This window comes from Myzus persicae, unplaced genomic scaffold (genome assembly GCF_001856785.1).
Source record: "Myzus persicae strain clone G006 unplaced genomic scaffold, MPER_G0061.0, whole genome shotgun sequence".
NCBI lineage: Eukaryota > Metazoa > Arthropoda > Insecta > Hemiptera > Aphididae > Myzus > Myzus persicae.
Window position 1 is genome coordinate 41,143 of NW_019104164.1, and position 11,014 is coordinate 52,156.

Below are 11,014 nucleotides of genomic sequence, written 5' to 3' on the forward strand. Positions count from 1 at the left end.
CTTTGCCGTTTGCTATTAAAAATAATATAACACTATGTACAAAAGATCCCGTATTCCCGTGGAAATACGAACATAAATATTAATATATAATAATAATGCATATTGAGCATGAAGGCCACCTGAAGGGAAGCGACGTTTTCAAAAGGCTAAAAATCACAAATGGCCTGCAGTCATACTAGTTACAGTGGCTTTTGCAGAACCTCTCAACGATTACCATAAAAATATAAGGGTGCAAAGATGTACAATAGGGTTGACAGTTGGCTGAGCCCACGTTTGTTTTTTCGATAACTGAAATGATCAACACGTGGAATTTTTATACTTAAATAATTATAAGTTTATAAACATAAACAGTTAATGGATTATCAATCTCATCGATTGAAATACAGTTATCTTATGAAACGAAAGCCGTTTTCGAAATTAAAATCCGTAAACCCCTATTATGTCCTACAGTCTAGTCGGAATTCAAGCTATATTGTCGTATTTTATACATCGTTTTGAACGACTTGAAAATAGTGACCATGATATTATTATCGTTGATACTCCGGGCATTTCTAGACTTTATAAACTCGCATACATTAATACATAGACTATATGGTAGTTATTAATCTGCAAGTCACCAAAATACCGTCATATAAATGTCACTACAGTTTTCTCTTTGAAACACGACCGACTATAGTTCCTTTAGTATAGCGACCATCCGGAAGGGACCAGTAAACAATAAAATTGTACTAACCGATACTTATTTAATTGGTAAACGACAGCGCCACAAACGTGAACGCGAACAAGTTCCATTCTTAAGGACTGAACGTGAACGTGAACGAATTCAGTTTTTTATTGAAAGTTCCGAACACTGAATATACCTGATTACCGTGCATCAGCTTTAACCATAATATAACCGTTATCAGGTATAGCTGGTATACCAATAAACTCCTCCGTCGATACCATGCACTGCCACACACAGAATTATATAACGTTGTAAAGTGTATTATATTATTATTATCATAATATTATATGGTCAAACGTAGACTCTAATCGCCGCATATGGTGGATACAGAATATAAACATGAAGCCACTCAAATTTCTCCGGTCATATTTTAATAATTTCTAGATAATATTGTTACGAGAAAATAATTTAATACCTATTTAATATATTATCAGCCATCTATACATGGCTATATTAATATTATTATATTGATTTTATACAATATTATATAGTCTCAGGGTAAAACGTACCTATAATATTTATTTTTTGTTATCAATATTGTCAGGGTATTGTAATATTTCAAACAGCTGCAGATTGCGCGTATACACCATCATTCAACACGAATTTTCACGGACTGCAAAATTCACAGATAAGCTTGCACGTTAAATAAAAATAGAGAGTAAACAATAAATAATATATGTGGTAGGAACCTACTCAATGAATTCGATTTTAAGTCTAAAAATAAAGTACAAGTCATTCTATAAATAGGTGTAATCAAATAGTAGAATGTACAAGTATTATAATAAATTATAATATCACCCCATACTAAAAACAACCGGTTCGAAGTATGCCATACTTAATTATTTTTGATGGTACTCATAACAGACAATAATTATGGATTTTAGATTCTAAGTAGAGCAAATATTGATTTCACAATGATGTGTGTTCTTTTATATTTTTTTTTTTATATATGTTACACGTTTTGGGAACATGCCTCGACTTTCTTCAACAGAATCTTTTATGGTAAGAAACTGAATCTAGTTAGTAATTTGGTGGGTCAAACGTATAAAATTCAAAATATTTTTTTTTAAGTGGAAGGAAAAAACGAACAAAAAATTAAGAAAAAAGAGGAATTTTTAGATTTTACGGAAAGCAGGTTTCGAACAAATCGATTTTGGTTTTTGGTGTAACTAAAAAAAAAAAATATATCGAGGATAGGTACATGAAATTTGCACTGAATGTTTATACTCACGTTTCATATACACCATAAAATTGTCAAAATATTTTGACTTGTGTTCAACCTATTTATAGGTGTATGGAATTTTCGAATATTATTAGTTCTTTTTAAACTAATGTAAATAAGAAAAAAATCGCTTATTCAAAAACTTAAAATGGAATACAAGGTTCCTCGTAAGTTGTTGTTAGTGGAAATCGAAAAAAATACTAGATACAAGATTCCTTATAAGTTTATCTACCTTTATCAAGAAAAATTTTTTACCGAAAAGTCAAATTACATTTTTATGAGTGTTTGAAGTTAAAATTGTTACAACGTTGGATATTCACTCCATTTCTCATACAGCGATTTTCTTATTTTGTTATAATTCAAAAACGAATAATTACAGATAACTAAAATTTACAACATATGCTTAAATTATCAATTTATGACAAAATTTTCAAAATATTTTGACTTGTTTTAAGGTGTGGACTAACATTTTAAATTGTTTTATTTTTTATTTTTTGTGTCAATACAATTTTATTTGTTGGGTCAATGAGTGTGAACATTTAATACAAGATTCCTGATATAAGGGTAAAATACGTAGTAAAGATTTTTTTATAAGCATTTAAAGTTTAAATTTTGACAACATTTATGTCATTCAAAATGTACTATTAATTGAATAATTAAAAATTTCAAAAATTTTAAACTTTTATAGCAAAGAGTTGAAAAATTAACGCAAAATTCTAGGTTGTTCTGTTACCAAAAAAAAAAAGATATATAAATATGTTAGCACAGTTTTTTTTTTTAGTTGTTTTATGATAAAATGTGAACGAAATTACATATTAAATAACCAAGAGTGATGATTCATGTTATTTAGTTGTAATTTAAAAATTTTAAATTATGGTTGTTATAGTTATTTTAGAGAACAACGGAAAAAACGGAAGCGACGTTCGAGCAAGAAAATTCTAGTAGCGCCTAGATGTGAAGACCTAGAGTATATATCGACAATGCGGTGATACCAACGTGCAAGTATACTGTACCTAGGCGCTAGGCCCTAGACGATGATTTTCTCATGCTGTCGGTATGCCCTGCGTGGAGAAAGGAACGGCAGGACGTGGAAAGCGTTATCGACGGACCTCGACCATAATGGAAAAGATGGTTAAGGACCGAGGAACATGGGAAGCTGTAACAGTGTATTAGTGAGACTGGCTATAGGATAAAAATAATAAGAAGAACGAGTTTAAAACAACAGCTAGGCTAGAGGAACTCGGAGTAGCGTATTAGATTTAGTACAATGTGATCTAACTACAAGCAAAGGTTGTATGTATAAAGGCTTTCGTTAATTGAAATCAAGTGTTCTGTAAGGGGTTGTTTGGTACTCTAGCTCATTGCACCTCAATCACTGCCCTTCGACGTTTTGTTTGAATATTTATTTAACAAACGGCTAGAAGAGTTCGGGATGCTACTAGTCCCCCCCTCCGAATTTACCACTGAAGTGTTGGAAAAAAGATGTGAATACCTGCAGGTATTAATTTTGTTTTTATTATTTTATTAAATGATTAACCATGACGATGTTGTACATACATATAACATATTTTGTCGACACAATTCAAATTAATATATAATATTATATCGTATATTTTATAGTCGATCCGCCATCGGTGGCCGCGGCCATTTTGACGTTACGTACTTACGCACAAGTATTATATATGTATATATATATCAATATAAGTACATCTATATATCTATAGCTCGTCCCTTCTTCGGTCGGCCGGCCCACTGCACGTCACGCGATTCGCACCGCCGCACCGCCGTCACGGATCGTCGCCGATCCAGACCAGGCGGGTCCACCCCACAGCCGACAAAAAAATTAACCTCACGACGACAACTGCACCGCGGCGAACGCTTTGGAAGTCCACCGCGGCACGCACATTCGTTATCCATCCTCGCTTTTACTTTCCGGCTAGGCAGACCGCCACCGTACAGCTGGTAACGCGAAACCGGCGCAGTGCAACGCGATCGCTGTGCAGTCAGCACAACACTAGGTATACCTAGGTACATGGAATACCTGGGTATTACCTGGGTACCAACAGCACACACGACCGACGATTTTCGTCGTAACTCGACCCGCCGCTGTGTCCGAGCGCTGCACCAGCACCACTATAGCTAGGTTGATATTGTACATATTATGTGCCTATAATCTATATATATACACGGAAAACGATATGGCCAACTGCGTATAATATTTCGTCGGCGAGGATGTCGGGTTTTGCACGCGATGTAGACTCCGAACCATCGAAACTACCGCAAGACGCATAACATGACGTAAAATATATAAATTATATAATATTAAATAATGTATAGTATTATAATAACGCGTCGCTATTTGTCTATAGATCGCATTATTATTATTATTATTATTATTAGCATGTACGACTGGAGAGCTGTAACGGCAAAAAAATTGTACTTTATAATACTGCACGCCGCGGAGCAGTGCTCATTGCCATATACTATTATATATTATAGGTATATTATGTATATATAAATAGGTATATATACTGTGGACATCATGTTGCAGTTGTTGTGTTCTATGTCGGATTTTCTGTTGAATCCCGCGAAGACACAGAAATCGTGAACGCCCGCGACGTATTCGCATAATGTACAATATATATGTATCAGTACTGTATCAGCTGTATATAAACTATATATACTATTTTACATTATAATACACGACGGCAACGATATAACATAAATATAATAATAATCGTAGTGTCTATCTATACCTATACCTACATAGTACGATGCACAATATAAGCGATATTGCAAATAATATCGTTTTAATTTATGACGATTTCACCCGACTAAATCATATAGGTATACGTACCTACGGTATAATACGACAGAACGGGGTAAAAAGTAAAAACCGAGACGACCGCAGCGGAATATGGACGTCGTGTACTTTGCTGTACATAGGTACGCGGAGAGATTTAAACGCGCGCGCGCTGCAGACGGCTAGCGATATTACCTACTCACACACACACACTCACACACACTCACACACACACACACACACACACACACACACACACACACATATATATATATAATATGTATATACAGCACACTATTATGTACGTCGCCGTGATAATATATTGCAAACCCGCGTGTCTGCCGTGAGTCGTTGTATATAAATATTATCATGCATATTACACACACACACATCCACAATATACACTCGTAAGTCGGATTGTTCGTATACACAGTACACACATAATATAATATGTATACTTACGACATATATACACGCGTGTAAACGACTCGATAAGCCCGCTCGCGCGTGTACGTTATATATATTATTATAATATATTTATGTGCCCCCGTGTGTGTGTGTGTGTGAGTGTGAGTGGGGCACGCGCGGTTACCGACGACGACGACGACGACGACGACCGTATACCGGAGTATGGTATGGTGTCCGGCGGTGGTGAGATGACGCAGCGACGAGATCTCTTGAGCCGATAACGGGCCGCGGCCGACTGCGCGAGGTATATATACATCTATACGATAATATAATATGTATATAATATGTGTATATATGTGTGTGTGTGTGTGTGTGTGTGTATATATATGTATGGGCACTGTCACTGCCAGCCATAATACACACGCGCTCGCGAGCACGAGAAAAACAAACGACCGAATAAAATACGCGTATTATATGGTTATTATTATTACTATTATTGTTGTTGTACGACGACGACGACGACGAAAGAGCAGTTTAATATTCTAATATATATACACATAATATTAGTACGGCTATACAGGGTGATTCACCGAGCATTCTCATCCCTTTTTTTCTTCTTCGAAGATGCAATGCTGTAGTAGTTATTCGAAATCTGGATTTCGGAATTTTAAAATATATACCCACTTAAGGGCTACTTAAGCTGCAGGATTGCCCTGTGTAGAAACAAACTTCTGTTTTTCAAACAACCCCTTTCTCCGTTTTATATCCCCTTATAATTATTTAGTGGATAATTTTCCTGAACATTTTTGAATATTTTGGAAGATAATAATGAGCGCTAAGGTCAATTAAAAATTTTTAGAAATTGTCGTTAATCTATAAATGTACTTTATGAAGTTTTTTAAAAATGGCCATTTTTAACGACTATTTTTTTCTTAATACATACATTTTAATAATCAAATTCCGAATTAGGTATAACAAAATGTTCAAAAACATTATCCATTAAATTATTTTCAGTAAAAAAGGGTGTTCTTACTTAAAAAACAGAAGTTTTTATCACCGTGAAACACAAAAAATCTGAAGAATTAAAAAATATGTTCTTAAATACCTATAGGTATCAGATTTATTATACCTTAAAATCAGAATAATTCTGAAATATTCATTATTAGATTAAAAATGTATGATGACGCTTGAAGAATCACCCTGTATAATAATATTTAAGGTTTGTACTTTGTGTGTGACACTGGAAAATTCTGACGCTCGACAAACGTTTTCTGGAAGTCATCGTTTGAAGACCTAACGTACGAGGCTCCACACAACCATATGCACGCGTATAAAGTATCTGACTCATGTAGTCATGTACAATATATTAATATATTTAATTTGTTTGTATTTCAAGTGTATATAATAAAAAACATTATTTTAATGCTTGGAGGACGCGATATGTACGTTAATATGCTATAATATTATTGTAATAATATATTACGCAACCGACGTCGTAAATATCGAGATGCGTCGCGCGTGACGACGATGGCGACACCGTGTTTTAACAAATGTAGCGGTGCGGACGACGAAACACTAAAAATCCGTACACTTGAAGTCGAACGGCGGGGTGGGAGGGACACCGCGGGTATACTATATGCCGTATATGTATTTTGTTTTAAACACATCACCTGTACTGCCGTACATGTGAATATCATTTCGTACCAGGTATATATTTTTAGAGCAGTTTTTTTTCACATTTATCAATCATAAGTAACTATAATTTTTAACCTCAAGGAATTTTTGTTGTTGTTAGACAAATATTGCTTAGGTAATTTGTATGATATGTAAACTTATATACTTGCATACTAAGGACAATAATGATCACAGTGAAACCTCCAATAATAAAACTTTTCTTCAAGTGTCTATCCACTTCCTGCAACAACTCTTCTCATTAAAATAACTAATAACTCCTAATATCAGATAATTTGCGAAAGCCCTCCAAATATTGAGTACAAAAATATTACATATGGGTAGATATTTTATCAGCAGATAAACGTATATTAAACATGTATACATTTTGATCGATGGGCTTGAAGTAGAAATCAAATCTTGTTTTACAAATGATAATATGTCTCCATATTATAATTAAAATTAAAAGTTGAAATTTAATAAAAAATCTTTTACCTATGTGTATGTATGTACGTATATTATTAGTTCATAGTTTAAAGTTTTAATTTTTTTAATCAGATTTTAAGAAAAAAAAATAAGAAGACGTTTACACAAAATAAACAATCAAAGTGACAATATTATTTTAAAAAAAAATTAATTACCAATTAAAAAAATACAAACCCACTTAATATATTATGTATTGTAAAACAAGTAACTCAAGTAAGTACTTGAAAAACTAGAATCTATGCGGATATTCTTCAAAATATTATACTATTATGTATTTATGTATCATAATATAAATATAAGACATTATGATTAAAAAATTAAATGAAACGTTGTACCTATCAGTACATAAACAAAATGTTCAATATAGAGGACAAACTTATTTATATATTATATGGAATCATTGACTATATCTATATACCTACTCAATGGTATCAGTTATAAACCAATTGCAAATTTTTTTCTTGGTTTGTATAAGTTAACATATATGCATACACAGTTTAACAGAACTATAGGTACTTAGTATTTATGTATTAGTGTATTCGCCCATAAGAATTGAATGGCTTATTATATGGATAGAATTATACAGGCATTTGAAGTTTATTGGATTAGATTTAATTTGCTCCTACTCCCCTCACTCCGTATGTTCATCGAAGCTTATTGTCTTCCTTATGCTGTAAATATTAATATTAAAAAAAAAATATGTCTTTTTCTAAACAAACTACGGCGCGACGGGTGTTATATGCACACGCGTGCAAATAGACTACTAATTTTATTTTAATTGTGTCTACTATCTACATTCTACATGTTAAAATATGTAATTAAACAAATAGATACTAACGAGAGTTACACATGAATCATAAGTTAATAAAAGTCAATGTTAGTCAACTTTAATAGCCACCATCGGGCAGCATTCTATAGTCGATTAAGTCGTAAATATTGTATACAATTTTTTTTTAATTACTGATACTCCATCTTTACAATGTTTTAGTACCTACTTACATATTTTACATTTTTTAAGTTTTATATAATTTAATGTGTTTAACTATTTATTATACTTTTTTTATAAAAATTATAACATTTGATTGCAATGATGGGGGGGGGGGAGGCTGGGTTGAGTTTGTCAGGTTGAGGGAAATTGATATGCGACTTTGTATAGTTGGTACTAATAAGTATATAGGACGTCAAGCGGTAATAGCTACCGTCACGAATCGGTGGCGTATTAATTTATTATTACATAGGCAAGTACCTACTAGAATGAATCCGACGCTCAGTTATTCGTGCATCAAACAAATTCCTATAGTGGCAATAACAAGACGTTATATTACACCAGCTATATCATAACTCAAAACCAAATTTATTCAATGAACAATTTATAGCTTAACTATTCTGGATTGCTCGATTTCCCTCGATATTAATTTGAGACTCTCGATCCTTCGGTTTTGCCAGATTTTTACGAGTTAAAAACAGCAACTTAAAATCTCGGAATTATGCAAATCGTGCCCACTATGTTCCGCCACTCGTAAAAAAAAAAAAAATAACCCTGCTTCCTGTGCTATATAATAATATATCTCAGCGGAGGGACGTCGTCGTCGACGGATGGTTGTGTGAAGGGTACGGGGGGGGAGGCGTTCGCGCATTATTTCGTTTTTTAATCGTATTGTTTCGCCACACCGCGGTTGCAGTGCCTCGCCGCCGCCCCGAAATAACGTTTAACCATATCATATGTAATACACATCGGCCGGTTGTACACGCGTGTCGTATATCGCCGATGCGTATAATTTCTCTCAAACGTTATTCCGGTCCGTCATCTATATAACATCCGTCTAACTGTATAGTATAATTGTTTCATGGTCTAATACTCGACCTAGTGTCTTCACGATTTATTGAGCCCACGACTGTGCTTTAAAGCTCTTGGTGCCCACCTACCTATGTTATTTCGTAAATCATGATTTCATAATGATGCCTATTATTCGCTGTAGTCCGCCTGCTGCAGCGACGTTTCGTCGTTCTCCTCCGTGACATTACACTATATTATATTGGATACCTAACATTAGGCATATTAACCACGCGCATTGATGTTGTTATGTGTTATACAATTATTAATAAATAATTACAAACCGAATACAGTGTGAAGTATAATATAATATTATATTAAAATGATACAATTGCAGTTATATTTGTATATTTGAGGTATACGTATATATTATTACATGAGGCAGGTATACATACCACCAGCTAGATGTGTTTAATTTCAGTGACCAATATTGTTGTGAGATCGAAAATTCCCGCCGACGTCTCCGCCGCCGCTGTCGCAGATGATATAATTTATGGTATTCACTTTTCGTCCTCAGCGTCGTCGCGGCACTGTCAAACGAAATCCGCACTCTGTGAAAGCGCGTTTAAAACGGATCGCAACGATCGCGATTTATGTACAATATTATTATAATATGTTTAGTAGATCCGTGGCCCGAATGTTTGGTCGTCGACTCGATCGTAATAACGTCTCACACCGGAGATAACAGAAAACAGACGTAAATCGCGTCGTGCCGCGGTTGTGCCTGCGTTGCGCGTAGGGCGGTCGCGACGAGAAAAATTCGCGCGCGAACGCGAGTGTGTCCTCGCGGGTGCGGAGCGGTTTACGGCGACGTCTCGAGTGCTACTACCGCGAGTCGCAGTTGTCGGCATCGCACGGCCGGTAACCGGTGGGTGGTGGGGTGGTGGTGGGACGGCTGGAGCGGCAGGGCAGCCGTGATAGTGGTAGCGGTGTGCGCTTGCGCCCGAACACTCCCCGCGACCCGCACGCATAAAGGGTTGCAGGTATCGCATACGGCGGCGGCGGCGGTGGTCCCCCGATCGGTGAGGTTTTTTTAAATATTGTATTATTACATAATATTATAATAATATTATTATTATTATTATTATTTTTTTTTTTTTTTTAATTATTATTATATTATAATAGTACCAGATAGTACCAGAGATTGGTACCAGGGACAAAACTAATATAACATACGATTGATACACAATATAATAATATAATTTCTACTCCGAGCTGAAATAACTTATAATAATATGCTGAAAGCTAATTTAAAAAAATATTTCGACTCGAATAAAAATAATATATTAATTAATATATTATTTTTATTCGAGTAAAAAATTTTTTATTTTTTTTAATTACCCAAAACCAAAATATAAATAATTATTACGACCGAATCGCAAACGAGCTTGTTTAGTCATCATACACTTGATAGTCGATAACATTATAATCACCGTCATTGATTTTTATCAATATATTAATATTATCTATATTATGATGGTTCTTGTTAGTGTGCAGTGTTTCTCAACATCTTAGGCCGCGCAGTCTCTTGAATTTATAATGTAATCGAACTAAGTAGCTAACTTTTTTCAACATCTTCGATCTTTGCTATATATGTACGAAATTGCTGAACAATTTAAAAAAAACTCAAATCAAGTACTTATAAATTATAAATACACAATTAAAAATATGACATGATCTATATGTTTGTTTTTTTTTATTATTTGTAGTATTTGTAGTTGCCTTTGACATGAATCTATTCAAAGAAATAAAAAATCGTGATCTCATTCCATATACATATTATTAAATGCATGAATGTCTATGATTTATTTTCTTTATAGACATATGAAAATAATAAATATGAACAATTATATTATATTGATACCT

At 34.1% G+C, this 11,014-nt stretch overlaps 1 protein-coding gene across 1 annotated transcript in view; it reads right to left on the reverse strand.

Annotated features, from left to right (window-relative positions):
* LOC111039490 (receptor-mediated endocytosis protein 6 homolog) overlaps positions 1-9,972 on the reverse strand; it is a 31,737-nt gene extending 21,765 nt beyond the window's left edge. Inside the window, exon 1 of the mRNA XM_022323029.1 lies at positions 9,544-9,972. The gene's annotated coding sequence lies outside the window, so the exon portion shown is untranslated. The remainder of the gene's footprint in view (positions 1-9,543) is intronic.
* Positions 9,973-11,014: the final 1,042 nt, after the last annotated feature.